The following is a 26,126-nucleotide window of genomic DNA, read 5'->3' as shown; positions in this document are numbered from 1 at the left end:
AGTCCTGTGATGGCCAAGTGCATTAGAGAGTGAGCACTCTCGGGGTCTCAGATGGAGCCCCTTCATCCCTTTTTAATAAGAAATGCCACCTTATTTCTCCCAGGGCTGCTATGACGGGTTTTTAAGACCTAGCTGAAGCCGTTACTCTAGAAGACCCCCTGTGTCACAGGATCCCATTGCCCCAGGCCCAGGCCCATCAATGGCTTTCCCAGAGAACCCACAACTGTCTGCCAAGCCTTTCTGACCTTTGTCTGCCCAGGGCTTCCTAATTCTACCTTTGAGTTTTTCAAAGTCAGCTTGGGAAGAGGCCAGAAGCCCAGAGTCCCTTCTTCTGTAGTTTGGGGCTAGAGAGGAGAGGACACGTGTTCAAGGTCCCCAACCAGATGAGCTCAGAGCAGCATTTCCGCCCCTGTCTCTTGGCCACCGCCCTTCTCCACACATAACTCTAATTTTACATCTGCCTAAGAAGCACATCTCTGTATGCCATACTCTGCTTTTATTTTCAGATCTCAATTTATTCCTCGGATGAATTTTTCACTTGATTTTTTTTTTTTTTTTTTAATATAAGAACTTTACAAGTCAGGAATTGCTAGCTTGTAACATTAGGGGTAAGAGAAGATAAGGCCACTGTGAACACCTTTACCATAACAATACTTTGTTGCAAGTGACCCCCCCCCAAAGAAAAAAGCAACTAAGACTCATAAAACAAAACAAAAACAAAGGGGCCAGGCAGTAGAGGTGCATGCCTTTAATCCCCGCACTAGGGAGACAGGCTGGTGGATCTCTGTGAGTTCGAGGCCAGCCTGGTCTACAGAGCAAGTTCCAGGACAGCCAGGGCTACACAGAGAAACCCTGGAGAGAGAGAGAGAGAGAGAGAGAGAGAGAGAGAGAGAGAGAGAGAGAGAGAGAGAGAGAGAGAGAGAGAGAGAGAGAGAGAGAGAGAGAGAGAGAGTGTTTTTTTGACCTAAAAGTGAAGGGGCTCCGCTCTGGGTGGTTCCTGCCTTGGTTACTCTATCTAATGCCCAAGGCCAGTGTGCTGGATGGAAACATCCACTGATAATGTTTTGCTAGCTCCTTCCTCCAGTCTTCCTTGAGTGTAGTTCTGTAGACAGTTTTGTACACTTGTGTACATATGTGTACACACACACACACACACACACACACACACACACCTTAGTTTGAAGGCATGGGCTCGTTCTTGACTCACAGAATAATGAACATTTTAATCCATAGATGAACTCTCCCTCTGTGTTCGAAAGCAGCACAGGCCCACATTTCCCTGGCTATGTTTCTTAAGGGCATTTGTTCTAGGAAAGAATGAGAAATGTAAAAGACACACAAGTATGGGAACGGGGTGGCCAGATGTGTCCTGGTTCACCTCAGCCCCACCCTTGGGGCAGCAGCCTTGTGAAGAAAAAGGAGGCAGCTATCAGGGAAATCCGGCCATGATGGATTTTCTAGTATAATTTTTTTTTTTTCTGTAGTTGAATTTGGCGTTGAATATTCACCAGCTAGATTTCAAGACCTGCTTTCTTCTTAGAAATGCCGGAGGAGGGAGGCAGACTCAGAGCTGGGCGGAGCATCCGAGAAATAGATAGCCAGTCTGCTTTGGGCTCAGATTTCAAGCCATCTTCCCCCACCTCGTGCCCCCCACCTTCCTTTCAGGGGACTGGCCCCTCTCTTGCTGGCTTCTGCATGTGTTTGCTGGAGAGGGAAAACACCACCAAGACATCTGCAGAGTCTCCAGGCTTTGAAGTATCCACAGGAAACTGCAGCCGAGAGCAATCCAGAGTTTCTGTGTTGCTGGTGGGTGGGTGGTTGTTTGGTTTAGTGTTCCAGCAGCTGCTGGTGCAGCCGGAACCGTGGCCTGGCACCACCGGAAATTAAAGTGCCTTCATTTCTCTACCAAATAATAAGGGCCTTTACATGTTTTTTCCTCTTCCTCCTCTCCTCCTTTTCTTCTTCTTCTTCTTCTTCTTCTCCTCCTCCTCCTCCTCCTCCTCCTCCTCCTCCTTCTTCTTTTTCTTCTTCTTCCTCCTCCTCCGCAATTCAAAGGAAAGAAAAACTGACACCCACATGGAGAGAAATGTTCCATTGTCCCTTGTTCATACAGACATGCAAGTCTTTGTACGCTTTTCAAGTAACTTGTATGTTTTGAGCAGACAGCATCCCCCCTGCCCCCCGCGCCGTGCATGCAGCACTGAAGGACTTAGAAAGGGTAGCCTCACGTGCTCTTTCTAGAAATGCTAGTTCTCACCCTGTGGGTGGAGTGTGAAGTGTCCCTCACGGGCTCCTGTACTTGACACTTGCTCTCCAGCCCTGTGGCAGACTCCTGCCGGACAGACCAGGCTGTCCCAGCTAGCATGTCTCCACAGCCCCGTTAGACTGGAGCCCCCGAACATTCAAGTGGTTTCTGTCAACTCTTTCAGCACAGTGACGAGATTACCGAATAGATCTCAGTTTAGCAGGGAAGCTAGGGAAACGTGGGAGGGACACTTCCTAGATCCCTGAGCCCAAGGATGGGACATCACAGGACTCTTAGGCTCCAAGGGGAAAGCGCTCCCAGCCAGGGGACATTTTTTCCAGTTTCCCGGGGGCAAAGTGGCCCTGTACTGAGCCATCTCCCCTCCACACGCTGCCCTCACACTGGGGAGTAAGTGTCGTGTTGCTTCCGGGCGGCACAGGACAAAATAGATGCGAGGAATTACACAATGACTAACATACAGTAATAACTTAGTCTTGCTGTGACTGGTGACTGTTAACCTGCTAAGTCTTCATAGGAACCTTCCTTATCCAGGAAGATGAAGTGACTTGTCCATGGTGACTTAGTGGGATTCAATACAGGCATTTTGACCCCACGCCCCACCCCCCACCCCTTCTTCAATCTCTGGTTCCTTAGGAAGCATCAACTTCAGCCGGAACCTCTCTCTGTGCTCCCTCACCAAACCGTTGGCACAGTTCTGCTGGTGAGGAAATGGGCTTGGCGTGATTCGGTGACCCGGAGGAAAAGCCATCACATTTAGGAAGTGTTGGAGCCACAGTCTGAAACAGGCTGCCTGTCTCCCAAGTTTGGATCCTTCTCTTCCAACCATGCCAAAACAGTCCATTTCTGCCTCAGCGTATAAAACTCCCTCATTTATAAAATTGCAATAGAGCCCGTGGGGGATTGGCTTGGGAAAGAGGCCCCTGCTGGTGTTTGCAGTCTGCCTCCAAGGAGCCCGGGGGTCCTTTCTGCACCCCTCACTGAGGTGTCTTCAGCTCTTGTCAGATGGGGAAGTTGAATACTAGGAAGGCCAAGGTGTGTTGCCCAGGGGTGCTCACATGATCTGAATAGAGCTTGCCTTAGGATGTCGCCTCTAGATAGTGACGGACCCAGGATGGCACTGCGGCACATTGTGGGAAGAACATGGGGTTCCCACTTGTCATTGGGGGTCCATCCTCCCTGTTCCCACAGCACCTTTAGCCCTACCTCTTTCCTTACCTCCCCTTTAGCAACGCAGAGAAACTACCACCCACTGCCCTCACAGGGATTTATGGAGATTAATTGGATAATCTAGAATAGTTCTTTGAGCCGCATGAAGAAGAGGTGCCATCTAGAAGAACAAAGGAAAATAACAATAATAATTATAATATTTAAAAGTATTTATGAAAATCTCTGTGGGGGCAATTAAGAGGAGACCGGCTTAAACTTGTGGAAAACTCACAAGTTGAAGAGACAGCCGCATCCCCTCCCACTGCCTGGCTGATGGGGTGAAAGTGGCGAGGTCCACCGGAAGGAAGTACAGGTGCTGCAGGTGTGGGCCTAGGAGCTGCAAGCTGAAGCCACTCCTCGACGTGTACCAAAATAACCTGTGGCGGGGATTAGGCCTGCAGGGGGACAGCACCTGTCACTACCTGGGTGCGACCTTGCCACCGGACATTCATGCAGCAATTTCCAAAGACTGCAAAGGGCCCCCACTTTCAGAGCCTCGGCCTGTGAATGATAATCAGTCACTGCCTAGTCACCCTAGGGACAGATAATTCCTGCTGCTTCACTGGGGCACCTTGAAGGACCCACATCATCTGTTCTGTGTAGAGGCCTGTGTTTGGCATCTGAAGGGGTTGGATGCTACTGAGCTATTCGGGGGAGGGGATCTCCTAGCTGAGGTCCCTGACTATTACCATCCGGTCTACTGTTGGCATGGGGCCGTCTCCTACCTAGAGGCCTTGGTGAGCTAAGCAAGATGTTCTCTCCACAAGCCTTTGACCATCCAGACTAGCTTTCTTGCTCTCACACCCAGCCACACGTGGCCTCTGCAGCTCTGTGTGCATCATCCACAATGTTGTTTCCAGTCCTCCATCCCTCTATCCCTCCCTCCCTCTCCCCTTCCTCCCCACACAGTCCCTTCCCCACCCCCTCCATTCTTCTCTCTTGCCTCACTTTCTACCCACAGATAGCTGTGTGAGAGCAGGGTATGCTGCCGTCCACCCTCCCCACCCCCCCACCCCACCCCCACCCAACCCCCGCCTCCCACCCCCCACCCCCACCTAGCCAGTTCAGACCCAACCTCGTAAGTGAATCAATCCTTAGGAACATTCCTATATCTTACAACTTGGGTTTCTGCTCACACTACCTCCGACCAGCCCCTGCCCACCAAGTGTGCCAGGACCCCACAACACGACTGCTCCCAAGAGCAGAGAAGTTGCTGGGCATCTGCTCAGAATTCAGGGCTGGATCCTAAGGACCTGACAGGCCTCAGAATCTGGTTTCAGACAGGCTCCATGTGATGCTGATGTTGATCTCTGAGCCGCATGTCAATTGGCACATCCTACGCTACCTTTGGAATTAGTTACACTCTGGTCGCCCCAAGTAAAGTCTCTATCTATCCCCGTTCCTCTTCAGGAAATGTGACTGCCTTATCCTCTGCTTCTGTAGATGCCTTCTTACCCGATGTGACTGTTTCATATTCAAATGCTCGGAGCTAATAGAGAAGCAGTGTGTAGAAGCAGTAGACTGTCTCAGAGGGTGCAATATAGGATCTGTGTTGAGACCACACCATGAGAATCGCATTTCCAGTGGTTGGGCCATTGTTATTTTTGATGCATTCTACCTCCCTGAGAGACTCTGTGTGTATGAATGTGTATGTACACAGCTGGAGTATGGAGGACAGAGGTCAGCATCGAGTGGCTGAGTGGCTTTCTTAATCATTTCCTACCTGTTTTTTTTTTTTTTTTTCTTAGACAGGGTCTCTGATTAAACTTCTAACTCAGTGAGGCTTGCTGACCAGCAATCCCCAGGGCCCCTCCTGGCTTCACCTCTCCAGCATTGCCGTTACAAGCACTAACAGTACACCTTGCTCTTTATATGGGTACTGGGGACTCCAGTCCCTCTGCTTGGATGACAGACATCTTACCAACTAAACTATCTCCCCAACCCCTCCCTCGATAGGATATTTTATTTATTTGTTTGTTTATTTGAGACAGGGTCTCTCTACATAGCCCTGGCTGTTTTGAAATTCACTATGTAAACCAGGCTGGCCCTGAACTTGTAGAGATCTCCTTCCTAAGTGCTGGATGAAAGATGTCTGCTGGGCTTGATGGGATTTTTTATTTAGTTATTTCATGTTTTTGTATGTGTGGTTTTTTTTGAGACAGGGTTTCTCTGTATAGCAGCCTTGGCTATCCTGGAACTCACTTTGTGGACCAGGCTGGCCTTGAACTCGCAGAGAACCACCTGCTTCTGCCTCTCCAGAGCTAGGATTAAAGGCACCATGCCGGGCTGTTGATAGGATATTTTAAAGAAAGGATGTTGCTGCTCTTGCAGAAGACTGGAGTCTAGTCCCCAGCAGCCTCACTGGGTGGCTCACAACTGCCTGGAACTCCAGGAGATCTGACGTCTTCTGGTCTCCAAGGGCCTGCATACACATCCAGAGATGCACATGCATATCCATAAATAAAAAGTAACTAAGTCTCTTTTTGAAAAAAGAAACATTAGTGATATGAAATTTGGTGTTGAGTCTTCTCACACCCTCACACCCCCACACACCTCACTTCTCCTCGAGAGTTTACACAGCTACAGTTCACTGCTGAGAATACTGGGGTCTAAGGAGAGGGTCAAGCTAACTAATCCTCAAGAAGCCAGGCTGCGCCCCAGCCCACCCGACTCTGCAGCTGACCCTGGACCACTCCTTCATGAGAAAAGTCATTTCTATGTATGAACTCCGATGGCATAATTAAAACCTTCCCATCCACCACTGAGCACACGCTTGCCTCTTAATGAAACCTCAAGGGTGGCGTTCAAGCTGAGCCCTGACATCTGACATCTGCACGATGGAGTGACATGCTGTGGGAGGGAAGTCCCCTTGGGATGTCTTCTGTGGGCTCTTGTGATTCTCTCACTGACACATCCTGCTTGGCAGATAAGTGTGTGTGTGAGTTCAAAGTGCCTAGACCTGCATCCTGGTCCTATATCGTGATTTCACCCTTGTTTTGTAACTTTGGGGAACCTCAATTTACCTACATGTAGAATGGGTGTAGCACAGTGATACACCTAGCCCATGGTAGGCTTTGTATACTCCTCTTCTGTACACGACAGCCCTGTAAAGCTGTCATAAATCCCTATAGCAATGTGTGCAGCAGGGTACCTATCAAAGAGAGTATGCCAGCCCTTGCCCTGGAGGACTTGGTGCCTGACTCTACTATGTGTCATGAAAACTTGTTTTGTATGGGTTGTTTTGGTTTTGGATTTGTTTGTATTTTTAATTTTGTATCACATTTAGTGGTGTGTATGGTGTGTGTGTGTGTGTGTGTGTGTGTGTGTGTGTGTGTGTATGTGTGTGTGTGTGTGTGTTGTGCAGGTGCATGCTACAGTGCTTGCATGGAGGTCGGAGAATAACTTTTGAGAGTTGGTTTTCTCCTACTGTGTGGGTCCCGAGAATCAAACCCAGGCCCTCAGGCTTGCCAGCAATTGGCTCCACCCACTGAATCATCTCACCAGCCCAGCCTTGAGGTAGGGCTTTTGTTTTTGTTTTGAGTGAGACAGGAATGCTCTGTATATCCGAGGCTGTCTTTGATTTCGTGGTCCTCCTGCCTCAGCCTCCTCAGTGCTAGGATTGTGGTCACACCCAGCTTCTAGGGTTTTAGTCTTTTAACTGATGTAAACTTCCAAGGAGTAAGAAAATTGTTCACACTGTCCCAGACAGTGCGTGGTGATGTCCTAGTGGGGTCCTGATGTGCCCACGCTGGAGGGAGTGGCAGCTCAGCTCAGTGTGCTAGGGAGATTTCGTGTTGACAGTACCTGACTACACTGGCCGGGGTACAGGGTGTGTGTGTGTGGGGGGGGGTCTTGGGTATTTAATAACTCAGATATCTTCGCACTTCCTCTGTGCTTACCTCTTCAGCAGTGGGCTTCTGCCTGAGGTCTGTGCTGCTCTCACCTAACCTCCCTGGGATCCAGCAGGCCCCCTACAGTGTGACTCATGGATTCCAGCCCCCACCCCACAGCTCCCCACAGCCACGCCACTGCACCAGGGAGTTTTCTAGCTACAGGTTGGTGAGGGTTTCCAGGGCAGGATGTTTACAACCCCTAGAGGAATGGGCAAGGCACCAAGCAGCCCTGCTTGGCAACCCTTGGCTGTTCTCTGTAGCCCGAGGCACCCTGCCAAGCCAGCTCAGGGAGGGAAAACACAGCAAGTGCTGATGTGCCTCCATTTTACACGGAGCATAATACAAGTTTGCAGGGTGATTTATTTTTCTAAACAAGAAAATACAATGGACCCCATCCATTACCCACATGCTGCTGATAACCTCGGCTGTCGGGGCCAGGATGATCCAAGGTGTTCAACAGAAGCATGAAGAGGCAGGGAACACACACATTCATGGCTCCCCGACACCGTGGTGGTGGAAAGTAACTCCCCAGGCCAGAAGATTCAAAACTCAGGAAAGGTGTTACTACCCATACAGCTGTCCAAGGACATTCAGAGAGGGACGGCTTTAATTTTAGACAGTTGACTGGAAAGCAAACCTCATAGGAAGCAGCTCTCCATACCCACGGGTTGCTTTGTTATAATTTTTATTTTATTTTGTGTATTATGGGTACGTACGTGTGCGTAATTGCATGTGGGTGTGTACATGTGTGTTCAAGTGTGCTTAGAGACCAAAGGCCAACCTTGGTGTCTTTCCTCAGGAGCTCGAGACTTTGATTTTTGAGGCGGGGTCTCTCAGTGGGACCTGGAGCTCACTGATTTGGGGAGGCTGGCTGGCCATCTATTCCCAGTGAACCTCCTATCTCTGCCTCCCCAGTGCTGGCACTGTAAACCACACCTAGTCTTTTAAGTGACTTCTGTCCCTCAGGTTTGTGAGGCAAGCACTTTACTAACCGAGCTGTACGTTTTACAAAATGTATCCCTTTCAACTGTCATTACTAAAAGCATACGGAGCAGACAGAGTGGAAATAAGCTCTGTACCTGTCCCCATGAACATATGCATGTACATGTCTGGGAAACCCAGGGTACCCCAAAAACCAGTGCTCTCTTTTCCTTTTTCACCTGGGAAACTGTGCTTAGAATTACAGCTAACCAGGAAATGGAAGCGGTTCTGTTTTGATTCTAAGTATGCTTGATAGAATAGCGAAAATCCGTACTTTCTCGTTTCTAGGTGGAGAATAAATGTTACTAATTTCCCAGTTGGTTAGTGATACCATGTATGTTCAAATGGATATTAATTTTTAAACAGCGGTGCAAATAGCTTATTTTAGAGCCAGCAATATAACTCAGGTATTGATGGTACTAAATACAAATTCTTCTTAAAATGTTCCAGGCTAGGGATAGAGTTCAGTGGTAAAGCTGTTGCCTAGCATGTATGAGAGTCCAGATTCTGTCCTTAGCACTGCAGAACACATAAACAGAAAATGTCCTTCCATCATAAGGTGTTTGGGGAGCTATGGACCAAGTGAGTGTGTTCAGATGGAGGAGAGCTCCAGCGAGGCCGTCTGACCCTTGTTCATGTCTAGGAGAGTCTGTGTTAAAAGAAGAAAAAAAAATGAAAGTATTTTTGGACTCTACCAAATGGGTTTTTGGCTATGAAAATGTAAGCATCGCTGAGAATGATTTTCATGGCTGCGGACCTTCTCCAGATATTTCTTCCATCTTGAGGTTTAGATTTAAGAGTGACTTCAGAAGGAGCAGTTCTCAGCTCTGACACAGCAGAATAGTCAATCATGGGGGCTGCTGGGGCTTAGGTCGTGATGGTCTCACTTGGGGGACCTGAGACAAGCCGGCTAACCTCTCAGCGGGGCTGTCATGCTTTAGTAAGATGTGAAAGACAGCCCTGGTGCAGAGGAGGTTTGGATGAAGCAGTACGGATGGCGTGCTGAGCCTGGTAGGTAGCAGAAGAGATTTTGTGAGAACTCTTACATTCCCACTTCACTCCAGCCCCTGCCAACCCAAAGAAACAAACAAACAGAAAAAAATCAAAATACATGTCAATGTTAAAAAAAAAAACAGGATGGGAAAGTTAAACACACACACACACACACACACACACACACACACCCCCCTTCCTTCAGCAACCCCCAGAACCCCCAGCCTGGATTGAGTACTAATAACAGAAAGTCTTCTGAAAATTCTCTCATCCTTTGCAGGCATGTTGAGTGTCTCTCATCGCTAAGGCACCAGCCGCAATTTCCCTCCACTCCCAAGCTGGCAACACCTCTCTTTGCAAGCAGTCATGTTGAGTTTTAAAGGTCTTTCTAGCCAGAAAATTAAAAAAAAAAAAAAAAGTCTAAAGGAAACATGACTAAAACCAACAGGACATAAAATTGAACCCCGGGGTCTCCTTCTAGAGAATTCTAAAAGGTAGTTAAAAAATTCTGCTGTTCTCTTCGAAGGGGCTCCTAAAATTCTTTAGGCTTAATTCCACCATTCCCTACTTGCAATATCATGTTGAGGATTATTCTAAATGATTCTGAGACTTTCCACAACTATGCCTATTTCAAGTCTGTTCTCGGAAGATGGGACTCCACAGAAGGCGGTTCACATGATTTTTAGTCCGAATCTATAAATAATTGGTGTATCCATTTTAGCCCCCAAAACTCCCATCTGGTTCTCTGTTCACACAAGACACTGGGCCGAAAGCTTGGAAGGATAGTAAATCCTGAGAAACAGGAACATCGTGGGGTAATTGTGATCATAGTAGACGCTGCCGGCTTCTGGCTTTCTGAGAGCTTCCACTTGGCTTTCCCACGGTGGTTTGTACCTATGGGCAGACATGAGGGGGAAGAGAAACGTCCCTTCTCGAAGGGTGTAGTCTTCCCTGTCCGGCTTCTCTCTGTGCTTCTAGGCATTAAAACTCTGATAGCTCAGACCCGGGTGGGTCTGACCTCCTTCCCATTGAACTGGAGACTTTTTGTAATTTCTGTCTGCAAGAGAGGCAGAAAGCACACAGCTTGTTTGGGGGATCCCAGATGGAATCTGCAGGATGGATATTAGAAAAATCAGCTCTTTGGGGTGGCAAACAGAGACATTGAAATCAGAGCGGCAATGAACCCCCATCCATGTTGGGAGGTGGGGTGGGGGTGAGGCAACCCATAATGTTAACTTCTGCATTTGTAAACAGTCTCTTTGAGGACTCCATCTGCACTTGAAGAATTCCTAATGGGTACAGTCAGTTCAGACAGCGCTGTGCTGTGTTGAGAGTCTCTGATCCCATTCTTCTTGTTAAAGGGGAGGGGGCGGGGTGGGGGCAAATAACAGACACACAAACGTATACTCAGCAAAAGATGGTGGGAATATGGGCACTAGGCACGCCCCTGTGCATGTAGCGGGGGACGGTCGAAGAAACCACATTCTCAGTGCAGGGACGGCAGCGGGATCAGCCTCCCAAAAAGGAGGGGCAAGGTCAGCAAAGGTAAGTCTCTAAGCAAAGCAGAGTTGGGGTGGGGAGTGTGGGAGAGGTGGGGCTGAAATGGGGACCAGACAAAGGCTAGAGCAGCGAGGAAACAAAACCCACCATGGTTTATTGGGCATGTTTAATTTGAAACTGTGATCCCTACAATTACTGAAAGTGGAGCACTTAAAAAAGAAAACACTTCTATTGTGACAGGGCAGGAAGAGCTAGAGAAATATTTGACATTTGGATGCCTTTTTATAAACTGCCTTTGTTCCATGCTTCTTTTGCATTTAGTTAAATGCATATTAATTTTTTTCCCTTCATAATGAATCACCGTTGTATTCTGGGTCTTCTCTGCAGAGAGGAAAGGACTGGAGTCTTCAGCCCTTGCTTTCCTTGGTGGCTCAGACTTCTAAGCTTGATCCCTGTGGGAGTGGCGAGGTGCTAAAGGGGCCGACATGAGAAGAGATGGCGTGGGCAAGAAAGCCTTCTCGGCTATGGGGACGGGAAGCTGGTCCCTTGCTCTGCTCCGGCTTGGGACACTTTGCCACCCCCACAGGATGGGGAATGACTTTAGTAGAACCTTTTCTAATACCACAGCTTCCCAGATCAATTCCATTCACCCAGAGCCCCCTAGGCAGACCTGCAATGGGAAGCCTCTCTGTCTCCCTGTGTGTTCCTGAGAATGACTGGCTGGTGGCGTAGCCACAGAACTGGCAAGTTCGGGTGAAGGAATTAAATTCAGGCCCCTTCACAATTTGACTTGTGGGTGGAGGAGGGAGAGGAAATAAGCCTTAAAGCCTCCCAAAATTGGCAGGCAGACTTCCGGAAGGAGGCTTCTCCAAGGAGGCTTGTCTTAGAATTAAGCTGGGAGTGAAATACATGTATAAATGATGGGGCTGAAAAGTGAGCTGGCCGGCCTTGCCATGCCGCTACAGGACCAGAGAGGTCTGTGGGTTGGGTTTTCTTTCTTTTTTCCTAAGACGAGAAAGGAGAAATGTTGTGTAACGCGAACTCAGAGCCAAACATTCCAGGCCGAAAATCACTGACTTATGGCAGATTTTTTTTTCCCCCTCTGATATTCTTCCCAAATACATCATGGAATTCACAAAGAAGGCTGCTTCTAAATGTCGGCGCGTGCACTGGTAGTCTGTGAGTGAGGACATAAATGCCTCTGAAGAGATTCTCTAGCTGTCTTTAAGGTTGGTATCGCTGCTCCATCCTTTCTGTGGAGTTTGGCCTTTGGCCTGCCACACTGCAAAAGCTTTCTTGCTTATAGATCACCATTTTGACATGTGTATCTAGTGTGATTAATTAAAGATGGTTTTTAAACCCGTAGATTTCTTCAAAACACAGAGATGAGACAGCCCCGAGTTTTTCCTTCCATAAATTGTAGTTATAAACCACCATAAGATGGCAGTGTAGCATAAATTATGGGAAAAGGTGGCTCTCTGGTATGAGGACTGTGGGTGTGAACAGTGTACACCCCAGCTTGGCAGGTGGGCATGAGACTTCTTCCCACAGAGGTCTGTCCATGAGGACACACGTTAAGAACTCACAGTATGTTTGCCACGAGCTTGAACTGGTAAGACACTAGCCAACATGGATGGCCCTTTTAGAATTTCTGAGGAAATGAATTGGGATATAAAAATATAAGAAAAAGAGAAAGCGGACCTCAAGTGCCAATTTGGAAAGAGCTTTTTTTTTTTTTCACTCGGTGTTCCAGCTGAGATATAGAAGAACCAGGGGCAAAGGGGAAGCCTGTCATGTGTCCTCTTCCCCCATTCTGCCTCGTGCCCCGTCCTTACAGGACGCGTGGTAAATACTCTCAACAATATCACCGGGCCGCGGTGCCCGGCTGCGGAGTCTGAACGTTGGCGCCAGCACGTTCGTCCCCTCGTTTGTCACAGCTATCGCCTTTCACAGATAGATATCGAAGAATAAAAGGTATTCTGGGATGTGAGGCAGCAGGCATCTTTTTTTTTTTTTTTATCTTTCCTTCTTCTCATATTCCAAGAAGGGCTGGGTCACAGCTGCCTCTGTCAGTGTGGTCCTGGGTTAGTGGCAATTCCTTGGAGATTAAAGAGGAAAAGGGGAAGAAAAACCTCATCCCAGGCCCTTTGTCTGGGCTCCTTAGCTTCAGATACAGTTGAATATAGCAGCCTTGCCAACGTGTTCTCTGGCTTTGTAGAAAAGCTTTAAAAAAAAAAAAAAATCACAGTTTCTTGGAGATCTTTGGCCATTGTGACAGCAAGTGAGTACTCTCGGGCTTGGCAGAGGCCCAGAGGCAAGCTCTGCTCTGCTTAGCAAGCAGGTATCCAGGCCTGCTCAACGCCCTGCTCTCCGAGGAGCCAGCCAGGATGCCACTGGGGCATGCACGAGGCAGGCATCTGAATGCTCACCGCACCACAAACCCAGGACTGCGCTTGCTGCGAGGCCTTCGTGAGGCCTGGGGTCATATGGTAGCAGGGGCCTCTTAGAATTATCTCCCCTCTGCCCAAACAGAGGGAATGTCACTTCAAAACCCGTGGGGTGAAAGTGTCCAGGGCTGGTGGGATGGGGATGGTACAGCAGGTAAAACCAGTTACCGTGCGGTCCTGACGATGTAAGTTCAAGCCCTGGAACCCATTGCAGAGTGAGCTGATTTCTCAAGGGGGTCCTCTGACCTCCACGTGGGCCCTGTCACATGTACACACAGTGTTCTCACAGTGACACGCACACCAAATACACAGCACACACACTAATAATGATACACGTATACACATGTTACATGTATACATACACACATACAAATACACAGCACACATACTAATAATGTTACATGTATACATACACACACACATACACACACACCAAATACACAGCGCACACACTAATAATGATACATGTATACACATGTTACATGTATACATACACACACACAAACACACACACCAAATACACAGCACACACACTAATAATGTTACACGTATACATACACACATACAAACACACACATACACACACACCCCCCAAATACACAGCATACACAAACAATGTTACACACACACACACACACACACACACACACACACACACACACACACACATTTTACAAGTCTGGGGTGTGATGGTCTATGAAGGCAAACATGGCAGTCTGGTCTCAGGAGCCCATAGAGCCCGACTTCTAATGGACACCAAAACTGGCAGCTTCTCCCTGGGAGCATGGAGCTGCCATTTTTGGAGAGAACAGACTTATCCAGCCACATGCCCAAGTACATGAAAACCAGAAATGACCATTTTGAGTATAGGTGTAGACAGGAGGACAATGCCAGAGTCTCGTGTGCCCTCTGAGATCAGCATGCCCTGAAGACAGCTGATCCCCAGCCTGTCAGGACCACTGTGGCAGGTCTGTATGGGGCCAGCGAACAGAAATGACTTGCTTCTTAGTAAGCTCATGCCCCCAGCTCTCTGTAGGCAAAAATCTGCTGTGGGACCACATGCCCTTCCTTCCCTCAACTCCTTGCTTCTTGGAGGACATGGAGCGATCCTAATTGTTTTCATAAATGCTACTTTAAAACTCTCTCCTTCTTCCCAATGGGCAACAGCTTTTTTTTTTTAAATGAAAATAATTACGTTCTAGCTCATTAGTATCTGAAAGTCCATATCTAAGGATCCTAAGCCCTTGGTGCTAGATTTTTAAGATTTGGTAGCATTAGGGGGTGGGATTTCTATGAATCTGTAATATGTTTGCTATGTTCATATGCCATGTAGCTGATGTGGTATTGCTTCTGCAGTAAGACCTGTGACTTGTTAGGTTGGGTGACCCAGGAGCCTTGCTCTCCAGAAAGAACACCACGTCAACTACAGGCTTTTTTTTTTTTTGTTTTGTTTTGTTTTGTTTTGTTTTGTCTTTGAGACAGGCTTTCCCTGTGTAACAGTCTTGGATGTCCTGGAACTCACTCTGTAGACCAGGCCGGCCTCAAACTCACTGAGATCCACCTGCCTCTGCCTCCTAAATGCTGGAGTTAAAGGTGTGAGCTGCCACCACCCATCCTAGGGTGTGAGTTCTAATCCCTGCCACCCATGTAAAAAGGTAGACATAACAACGTGCACCCATAACCCAAGCACTGTGTGGGGTAAAGATTGGAGAATGGCGGGGCCTTGCTGGCTGACAGTCTAGCTTTAGGTTCAATGAGAGACCCTGTCTCAAGGGAATAACATGGAGGGTAATAGAGCAGGCCACCTAACAGTCTTCCATGGCCTTTGCACATGAATAAACATGTATACCTGCACAGACACATGCACTTGCACAATAATAATGGGACATTGTGCCCTAGATAGCCAGGCAGTTTCATAATTATGATTCTGGTAGATGTCTATTTAAAGTGAATGTGAATGTTTACATTTTAGAGAAAATTTGATGTAGATGTTATACTCACAATCTATGGATTGTTTTTTAAAAAACAAAAGGACTTTCCAAGATATGACATTGAACTTGCTTGTAATTGCAGCCCCTTGTATGTCCATTGCTTTCAATGTTTTCTTTCTCATTAATGGAACCCCCCCCCCCACACACACACACCTCTAAACCAGGGTTTCCTACCCCTGGGTTCTGTGTAAGCAGCCAAGGTGATCACATGATTGGAATGAGTAGGAGTTTGAAAATAGAGAATGGGAAGGACCAGGGCACAGGAAAATGTCTGTACCATCCAAAGGAGATGCAGATTTCTGCTAAGTGGGCAAGTTCCCTGGGCACACTACTTACCAAGAAATATTAGAGAACAGGTTGAATGTGCTGTTTTCAAAGTCAGTGTTGACAGACTTCTGTGCAAAGAATGTCACTATATCTTCTCATTAGGGGTTGGGGATTTAGCTCAGTGGTAGAGCACTTGCCTAGCAAGCGCAAGGCCCTGGGTTCGGTTCTTAGCTCCATAAAATAAAATAAATCACCAATATCTTCTCATTAGTTACTCAAAACCTTATATGGTTTTAATATATAGATTATGAAAACAAATCCACATGTTACCATAGCCAGAAGTTTATCTGGTTCTGCCCAGCCTTGCGGTCAGGATGAATCTCTCCCACCCATGTCCTGCTGCCTCTTGGACACAAGTAAACCCACGGAGGCTTATATTATTTACAAACTGTATGGTCTATGGATCAGCTTATATTAGCTCGCTCTTACAACTTAACTCAACCCATTTCTATTAATCTCTATGTTGCCACGTGGCTGTGGCATTACCGGTCTGCTGGCATCTTTTTGCTCCTTGGGTGGCGGGCTGGCGTCTCTCCGAACTCTGTCCTTTTCTCTGTATCTCTGTCTGCATTACCCACCTGGCTGTAAGCTTTCTTGCCATTGACCAAAACAGCTTTTTGGTTTTGGTTTTGGTTTTGGTTTTGGTTTTGGTTTTTCAAAACAGAGTTTCTCTGTGTAACTTTTGGAGCCTGTCCTGGAACTCACTTTGTAGACCAGACTGGCCTCGAACTCACAGAGATTCATCTGCCTCTGCCTCCCGAGTGCTGGGATTAAAGGTGTGCACCACCATCGACCAGCCTGGCCCAAACAGCTTTATTTATTATCCAATGAGAGCAACACATATTCACAGCGCACAGAAAGACATCCCACAGCGGGTTACCTCAGACTCCTCACCGACTGCCAATGCAGTTCTCCTCTGGTCTCTAAAAATTCTGTCATCTCTACTCTTGTACCCACTGTTGACGGCCATGGTCCATTTTTCAGCTGTGTACTGGATGTGGTAATGCTACCCCCTTCCTCTCAGCCTTGACCCCACGCTGTGCTTGTCTTCTGGCTCTTTACCTGTTGACAGTGGCAGACCCAGGATGATTTCATGGTCCCTAGCTGTCTTCAGCCTGCTTTCACCTGCCACATCCCCACAGAGTTCTAACTAGTGATGCCTCTGCGTGCTCTCCCCTCTCCGGGTTCACTTTTAGTCTGACCCACCGGAAACAAACTGAGCCCCTAACTAACCAATCCTAATGAGAGCTTTCTCACCCTTGAATTAATTTGCGTCATTTAACATGTACTGTCCCCACACCCCACACCCATGTCCATTCAGCCAATTCTCTAGGTACCCTCCCTTCATCTCCAACATTCTAGGGACCACACTCCATTTTCCTCTGCTGGATTCTGCCCTCAGCTTGCTTTTCCTTTATATCCCACTTCTGTGATGCCTCTCAAATCTAAAGTCTCTCCATCTACAAAGGTAGACATTCTGATGTCTCTTCTTCCTGGAGACAAGCCCTAAAGGCTCCTAAAGCTCAACCTCCCTGAATCCGAACCCCAGACACCTCTGCCATCAACACGAGCTCTTTCTCCAGTCCCCTTTGCCTGCTGGTGAACTGCAGCAGGTATCAGTGACGCAACGCTTTTGACATCCTACTGTCATGAGACCATCCATGATTCCGTCATCTCTGTTGGCATCACCTGCCTCCCTCTATCACACCATCCCCACTCTCTCTCATGATTTCCTTGCTCTCTTATGGGTCCAATATTTCCCAAACCCAGTAAGAGCCAGGTCGGTCACCTGTTGTCCAAGTGGCTCCACGTGACTGTCCAGGTTAAACTCATTCTTACCAAGCTTGGGAGGCTGCCATTTACCCACATCCACTGTATTTTCAGTGTTATTGGCCATAACTCCCACTTATGTGAACACTATAGGTTTGTTCATCTGAGCAGCTTATGTACCCATCTCCTATCTTCTGATAAGAAACGTGTTTTTCCTTTTTACCTGAAGTGGAGGCTCACTTGAAGACCCAGAGGCTAAGATGTCATTGTTAAAGTTAGATCACTGCATGGATAACAAAAACCATGGAGTGTTATTTTTAATATCCCCTCCATTTGTACTTCCTATAACATATTATGTCTTCTCTAGACTCTCAATAATAAAATAGAATTGCTGTTCATGGTTTTGTGCGTGTGTGCGCATGTGTGAGAGAGAGATTACTGGGTGTGGGTATGCCACAATGCCTGCCTGGGTGGAGGTCAGAAGACAACTTTCAGGAGTCTGTTCTCTTGTTTGACCTTGCCAAGACAGGGTTTGTCTTGTATCTGTTGATGTGCTGCGTACTCTAGCTAGCTGGTCCCAGAGCTTCTAGATCATTCTTCTGTCTCTTCCTTCCATCTTGCCACCAGAGTGCTAGGATTGCAGATGTGCACATCTGACTTTTTTTTTTTTTTTTTTTTTGAGGTCAGTTCAGTTCTGGAAATCAAACTTGGGTCCTCGAGCTTGTGTGGTAGGCCCATACAGACTGAGCTATCTCCCCTCCCCAAGCCCCTTTTAAAGCTCCTTGTATTATTTCCTTAGAAGCTGTGTGATTGGGCTAAATAAAAATAACTGGCGTTGCCTTGAGTTGCCCCCTTGATGATGGATTATGATGTAGTCCAAGCCATGATCACAGGAAACATCAAGATTCAATTCTCCACTAATCATGGCCATCAGCAATGTTTAATCAGGCCCTGATAACGTAAGCATGGTTTCAAACATTGGACACATTACTGAAATATGGTTTTACATCAAATAGATGGTTCGTTCAGAAACCTCAGGGCAAGAGGAATTATTGTATCTGTTGGAAAAAGATTTCTGGCTTTGAATTTACAGTGGGATTGTTAGAAAATGCTGTTGGTACATCACCAGGGACATGATAGTTGTCTTCATTGACTGTCATTAGAAATAAAAATTCCATGTGTTTTGCCAGCACTCAGAAACAAGAATTTCATCATTTATTTCATCTGTCTTTTCATGATACAATAGCAATAAAGATGATTCTTTTCTTACCCTCACTGGAGACAGGTGGAGGCCCACGTTCTCCAAGAAATCTGTATCTGGAGGTGGGTGATGACTCAGCATAGCATCAGGTTAGGAAAGGATTTGGGGAATTCATTCTGACTGCAGTCTTTTCCACCATTGTTTGATAGAACAGAATGTGGGGCTGGAGAGATGGGCCGGTTGTTTAGAATGCTTGCCATACAATCCGAGGCCAGGAGTTGAGATGTCAGTACTCATGTAATCCACATATGGTCTCATGTCAGCCTACAGTTCCAGTGCCAAGGGGCCTGGGGGCACGAGGGTCACTAGGACTTGCTGGCACCAGCTTCGCTGAAAAGCACAAACTCCAGGTTTAGGGAGAGACTTTGCCTCTACAGATGCACATAGGCACACGTGCCTGCACATGCATGTGTTCATACACTATGTACATGTTACTCAGTCATGCATATTGCACACACATGTCACACATACATGTACACCCCATACATGCAAACACCATATACAGCACACAAACTACCTGTTCACACTTCACACATACACACACACACATATATGTATCACATATGTACATTACAGACACTACACACATATACCACATACCACACACACGTATGCCACACACACTCACATCCTGCATACTACATACACAAACACATGAACATACACCACACATATATGTACATATCATACTACGTACACAGAACAATCTTTATACTCACACACACACCCCATATGCATACTGCACTTCTATCATAGACACACACCACACATATACACACATTGCATATACCATCACACACATACATACACAAGCGCACGCATGCATGCACACACACACACACACACACAAGTACACACTGCACACACACAGAGGAATATGATCCTTCCTCCTCTGACTTTAAAAGGAAGTTTCTAACCCAATGATGAAATTCTGAGGAGATAAATTAAATCTTGTACAGTTTGACTGGAATTCCCAGCTTTTAAAACTCAATAGTTTTTTTTTCCCCCAAGTAGGCAACCACATCCTAGCTTTCAAAGTTCAATTTCCAGCCTAAGAAACTGGAAATTCTCATGCCTTTCAGAGACGGCTCAGTTCCTTGACGTACTGTTAATGCCACATTCGGCTAAGTTAGCAGCTTCCAGCTCAGCCAGTGGGACTGAAGAGATGGGATGAGTGAGAACAGACTGTGCTTCTCGTGAAACGTGGACATTGGAGTATACGAAGACCTGCCCATCTTGTTCCTCTCAGTTCTGAATTTCGTGGCCCCCGTGGATGCTGAAGAGGCCATTTCCATTCAAGTTCAAAGTGGCAGTCATGGCTGTGGAGGATTAAGACTGGTAGATAGTCACAGAGAGCCGTTGAGGGGGTAGACCACCAATGAATGCAATATATAGCTGCGACTCCTGTATGTGTCGTGTGTCGTGTGTGTGTGTGTGTGTGTGTGTGTGTGTTGTAGTGTACACAGGTGTGCATCTCTGTACACCTGTGATTGCACTACGGAGGTCAGTTGTCATCTCTGTCACATCCCACCTTACTTTTGAGACAAGGTCTCTCACTGAACCTGGACCAGCTCACTGGCTGGTCACTGAGAGTCCTCCTGTCCCTGCCTCCCACACTAGAATTACAGGCACACACTGCCACAGCTAGCTCCTACATGGAGCTGGGGATCTGGACATACATACTTTATTAATTGAGCCGTCATCCCAGTACACCAAATTTCCTAGTAAGGTCATGTCCCCCAAATTCTATCCTCGTAGCTGCGTGGCCAGGGGAGAACTCTCATCTCTCACACCCCTGTTTTGCAGAGCTGTTCTATAGGTCGACTAGCAGTTCCCAAAGACCTGCACGCAGCTGAGCTTATCAAGATCTGGCACCTGAAGATGATTGTGTGTGGAAAACATTTGTAGGCTGAAGATGAATTGCTGTCGGAATCTCATCTCAGTAGCCATAATTCTCCCTCCTTGTAGGACCCCGTTTTTCTTCCAATGCTGCCAGAGTTCTTTGAATTGAGGTTGGTGATTCCGAAGCCTGGCTGGAACGCCTGGATTTAGACAGAAGCACTTCTCCCGGTCTTTCAGGCTGATTGATCCTCACTGTGACACGCCACATCTGGTCATGTCACTTCCGTTCTGTTTATGTGACATGGCATAATGTCGAGCCGTGCTGGATTTTGGCACTCTTGTCCTCTGAAGAGATCACAGAAGTCGGGCATTATTTCTGCCGACTGCTGGCATATTTTAAAATGTGTTCAGACTTACCTACAAGAAGTGAAAGTATTCATTAAAAAGACATGTCTTCTTGAAAAGTCTTGTTCAACGAATGGATACTTCCACAGATGAGAAGGCAAAGAGATTGGTAACTCCATTGAACGAGGACTGATTGAGGCATTACTGTGGCCAGGTGCTGTATCTGGTACTGTGTTTTAGGGTATGAGTAGGAACGAGGGGTCCAGAAGCAGGCATGCTGCCCATCAAAGGGGATCGTGTACATGTGGTACCATCTGCACCTTTGGGTCTCTGGTCTCCATCTCTCTCTCTTCAACCCAGAGCCCGCAGCTCTAGCTGCCTATCGGTGTCTTCACTCAGGTGCCCAGGTGCAGTTTGGCACAGATGCCCTCTAGACACAGAGAGTAAAGCAGGACTTACCAGGAGCGGGGAGAGGGGAGGAGACGAATGCAGAGTTGCGGTTTGACGACAGGATAGAGTTTTCTGTTTGTGACGATGGGAAAGTTCTGGAAGTGGATGCTAATTATGGCTACACTGTGTGTGACTTGTGTGCTTTACACTGTATATTTTATATGAGTTTTACCACAAGCTTGAAAAAAACTACATGTCCAAAGCCCTTCACTTCCACACCCATGAGATGAATGTTCTATTTATTTCACTTTCCATTCTCACGTGTACGTGGTAGGCACATGTTTTTGCATGTGTGTTGGTGCCTGTGCATGGGGAAGCCTGAGGTTGATATTGGCAGTCATCCTTGGGTCTCTTAATCAAACTCATAGCTAGCCGATGTGGCCAGTCTTGCCAGCTAGTTTATTCTGAGGATTCAGGGGCTGGAATTATAGGCAGCTACCATGGCAAACCATCTTCCTAGCCCAAGGCTTCAGTTTTTCATACAAGGCAAGGTTCTCCACCATCAGCAACTCCTTTGAAACAAGCAGAGCACAGTGACTCCCCTGGTCTTCTGTCCCTATGGGTCAGAACAGATTTGCTCTCACAGCCCTTAGCCTCCACTGAATTCTTCTCTGTCCTCCGGCCCAACACCTCACACTTGACCTTATCAATTCCACTGGTGAGGCAAGCCCCCGGTTGCTCCAAGACTGCAGAATATAATGGTAAGAGCCCTTGCTTTTGCCTCTGGGTGACGTTGTTTGTGATCCTGACTCCGCCACCTGTTGTTTGTGCATTCGTGGGAAAGTTGCTTAACCTACATGGCTTAGTTTCTCTCCGGCAAAGTGGGCACAATGATGCCAGTGTCGTTGAAAAGGACCCAAGGAAGCATCCTACCAGTCAGAGCTAATGGCCATCCCCAGTAAATGGTGTATGTTGAGTAAGGAAGTGCTCCATGCCACTGGCTCTGCCACTCTTTAGGCTCTGGGCCTCAATGTTGTCCCATGCATGGATCTGGGCATGAGTTAAATGGCTCAGTTATAGTGAGGTATGATGTGATCCCAAGCACCAGAAATCAATTCTGGCACAGTTAAGTTACAAGGGAGTTTTTAGGTGTGGGCTAAAGGGCACTTTGGCAAACTTAAGGAAGAGCTGGACATCTGGACCTGGAATGGACAAGAGCCGGGGGAAGGATAGGGATGACGACCTGTCTTGGGCACTGTGGTGAGGATGCATCAACTACAGACAGCTTCTAGCCCTGTCGTTCCATACAGTTCCCAGGGCAGCTTCTGGTCGGCCTAGGGTAACACACATGTAACCCACACTCAGCCAGTTAGGATACCTCCTGAGCACATAGCCATTCTGGGCAGCATTGCATCAACATATTACACCTGGGTGCCTTAGACCATTGCTTGTCTTCCAATATTTACTAAGCACTTGACATGTGCCATGTATTAGGCTCTCGGGGTGAAGGACCACTATTTGCAGCCAGGAGCTCACAGCTGAATGTGACCAGATCAAATAGGTCCTTTTCATCATGAGGTCCATGTCCCATCCAAATGGTGCAGAGGGCAAGGGTGGCTTCCCAAAGGAAACCCAAGCCACTGTTAGAAAGAAAGACTCAGTGATATGTATTCTAATGCCCCAATTAATGTTAGTCCTTCCTCCCAAGCTGAGATGTCCTCAGCTATAAAATGGGTGTGATAGTGACACATACATCATGAAATTTGTTTGCAGATGAAATGAGTGCATAGATGTAAGGTTCAGAGAATATTCTAGAAGGTAGACTCCCCTGTCCATGCTGGCTGTCCAGCATGCCCAGTTCCTTATAGTTTTGTCCTGTTTGTGTTCTGTTTTCCTAATGGGAACCCAACAATCAGTATGCTCTTGGCCTAGCCACAACCCTAGAAGCAACTGACTTTTGGGCAGCATCAGTAAAGGGAAGCATTGACCTTTTCTTATAATCTTCGAGCATACCTTTCTCAGGTACGCTGGCTAGTATTTTTGTTTGTTTGTTTTTGTTTTGTCAACTTGACACAAGCTCAGGGTGTCATCTGGGAAGAGGCAACCTTAGCTGAGAAAATGCTTCCATCAGGTTGACCTGTAGGCAAGTCTGTGGAGCATTTTCTTGATTAATTATGGGTATGGGATGGTCCAGTCCACTGTGGGTGTTACCACCCCTAGGCAGGTGGTCTTGGGCTATATAAGAAAGCAGGCTGAGGAACAAGCCAGTTAGCAATGTTTCTCCATGGCCTCTGCTTCAGTTCCTGCCTCTGAGTTCCTGCCCTACTTGAGTCCTGCCCTGACTTCCCTCAATAATGGACTATGATTGGACATTTAACTCAAGTAAACCCTTTCCTCCCCAAGTTGTTTTTTGATCAGAATATTTTATCACAGTAATAGAAAGAAAACTGGGTTATAAGGTTTCTCCTTGCACATGGGTCTGTGAAGTGAATGCTTTAAATGGCAAGTTGAGCTGGTGCTTTGGGCTGGGACCAGACCCTTCTCTACAGAAGGTTCCAGGCCGGTGGCTTTGATCCAGCCTTATCCCCGAACATACTCACCACACAAGACTGACTGGGAGTGATTGAAATCTAAGTGTCTGCTGGGCTGAGATGCTAAATTCAGGAGAGGGAGCATATGGATGGCTCCATATTTGTTTTCTGCATATCTGATGTTAGCAGTTCGGAGCATCAGTGGGACGCTCCCTGGAGAATTTCAGTGCTGTAAATGAAACAATTATTTTGGCAGTTTGGGAGAGATATATTCATAACTTTCATGGTATTTAAAGGGGAAATGCACCTTCTCCGAGTCCCTGCTTCCCTTGCCAGATACAAAGAATGAAATAAGAGTGCCGAGGGAATAGATGGCGTAAAATAGAAAAATGGAGAGTCAAAGTGTCGTGCTGGAATTTCCAGGACCAAGAGCACAGCAGGGCACAGAGAAGGTCCTCCAAACCCAGGCAAAGAAAAGTTGCAGGGCGCACCATGCCTGGGCAGTCTGTTCATCCAGTCGTCAGCTAAATAAGCAGCATCTCGGATAGCTTCCTGTCAAAGGGTGTCATGCAAAGGCGCCGCGCTTGTCCTCAATAACTGTTCATAGTTGAGACTACAGAGTTAGGACTGTTTGGTTGCAAGTTGCAGAAAGCAATGAACACCAGATCTGGGCAAAACAGAGAAAATTCATATGATGTAGTGTGGCTCCTGGAACCAAAAACGATGAGAATCCATCCAAACTCCGGACCCAGAAATGAAAAGCTGTAGAGCCCTGGTTGGGGAGATGATTCAGTCTATAACATACTTACCATGAAAGTATGAGATTCTAGTGCCGACTTAAAAAGTCAGGCATGGTAACATGCACCTGGAATGCCAGTGCTGGGGAGGCCGAGACAGGCAGATCCCTGGATCTTGCTGGCCAGCCAGCCTAGCTGAGTCGGTCCTAGTTGGAGGGCCTATCTCAGAAAATACGGTAGAGAATGATTGAGAAAGACACCTAACGTTGACCTCTGGTCTCCAGATGCATGGGCACCTGCACACACATGAACCTAGGCAGGGCCTCTGTGTGGCTGTCTCAGGTACCCTGCTCATCTCTCCTTTCCATTCTGGTTTTCATGTTTTCTCATTTCCCAAAGCACAAAACAGTGACCCTCCACCCATCGCCTTTTACCCCATGTCTGAGTTTGTAGCTCTCTTTACATCTGTGTGGTCAAACTTGAGAGGGGGTCTGTCAGCTCTTCTGTTGGGCATCACTGCTAAGTGTGGTTAGGTATGGACCTAGGTACAGCCTTATCATGCAGACTGGTCCCTGGAACAGCAGCAGCGAATCTCACCTGGAAGCTTATTTGAGAAATGACTCTCAGGCTCCCCTAGAAATGCTCAGGCTTCACCGTATCAGAACCACATTTTCGCAGGCTCCCCAGGCACTGGGTGCAGGCCAAAGCCGTAGAAGCAATATGGCTGCCTCTGTGCCGATGCCATTGGGTGTAAAGAAGGTAGATGTGACTAGAGCAGGTATCCAGAGTGCTTCTGCACCTCTTCCAGAGAGAAACAGTGACTCTTCAGGGCATCTCTAGAGGATATTTGTCATGATACGATGTTTCCCATCTGTGGGATGCTTCTCCGTGATCGCTCTGTTGTCCCCCTCCACAATGGGCCTAAAATAAGACTCCTCTGATGTTGCCTGAGTCTAGGGTCTCGGGTAAAGGGCTTGCTGTGCAAGTACGGGGATCTGAGTTCCATTCCCGGAGCCCATATGAGAAGAGCCCATGCTTGTAATCCCAGTGGTGGGGATATGGAGACAGGGATCATTAGCCAGCCATATTGTCACGTTCACTGCAGTGGGGAACCCTCTCAAAAGGAAGAGGGTAGAGGAAGGACACCCAAGGTTAACTTCTAGCCACTATGTCCCTTCACATACGTATGCATGCACTCATGCACACAGGAACACACACCCTTGAGCACCCGCTCACCCACACTCATACACAAGTGTAGAGAGTTCATACTCCCCACAGACTGGCTGCAGGGGATCAACAGACCTCCGGTGACAAGGAAATCCACGTGTGGGGACCAGTGACTGGTCTGTATCAATACTGTGGAATCAGGACTAGCTGTCAGTGCCCTGACACAGGCCCTGATAACTGGACCTTTGGCCCGAGTTGTCACAGGTTGCTTTGAGCCCTGGAGATCTAAATGCAGGCACTGACTTCATGCCCAGGGATACCAGGAGCATGGCACCTTGGAGGGAAACGCAGCTAGACAAGGGTTTCCTTGCCAGGGCTTCTTCCCGTTCTAGTTACTCTCAACTAGCGCTTGCCCAGCTGAGGCCTGAGAGAAACAGCGGTTGACAAGCCCCCGAGGCCAAGAGAAGAAAGCTATGAGG

General features: G+C 47.4%; 1 protein-coding gene across 2 annotated transcripts in view; it reads left to right on the top strand.

Annotated features, from left to right (window-relative positions):
• Eif4e3 (eukaryotic translation initiation factor 4E family member 3) overlaps positions 1-26,126 on the top strand; it is a 263,456-nt gene that overhangs the window by 85,254 nt on the left and 152,076 nt on the right. The gene's annotated exons all lie outside the window — the stretch shown is intronic.

Source organism: Peromyscus maniculatus, chromosome 3 (genome assembly GCF_049852395.1).
Source record: "Peromyscus maniculatus bairdii isolate BWxNUB_F1_BW_parent chromosome 3, HU_Pman_BW_mat_3.1, whole genome shotgun sequence".
In the NCBI taxonomy this organism is placed as follows: domain Eukaryota; kingdom Metazoa; phylum Chordata; class Mammalia; order Rodentia; family Cricetidae; genus Peromyscus; species Peromyscus maniculatus.
The sequence above is the reverse complement of the archived record's forward strand: the minus strand, read 5'-3'. Positions and strand labels throughout refer to the sequence as shown.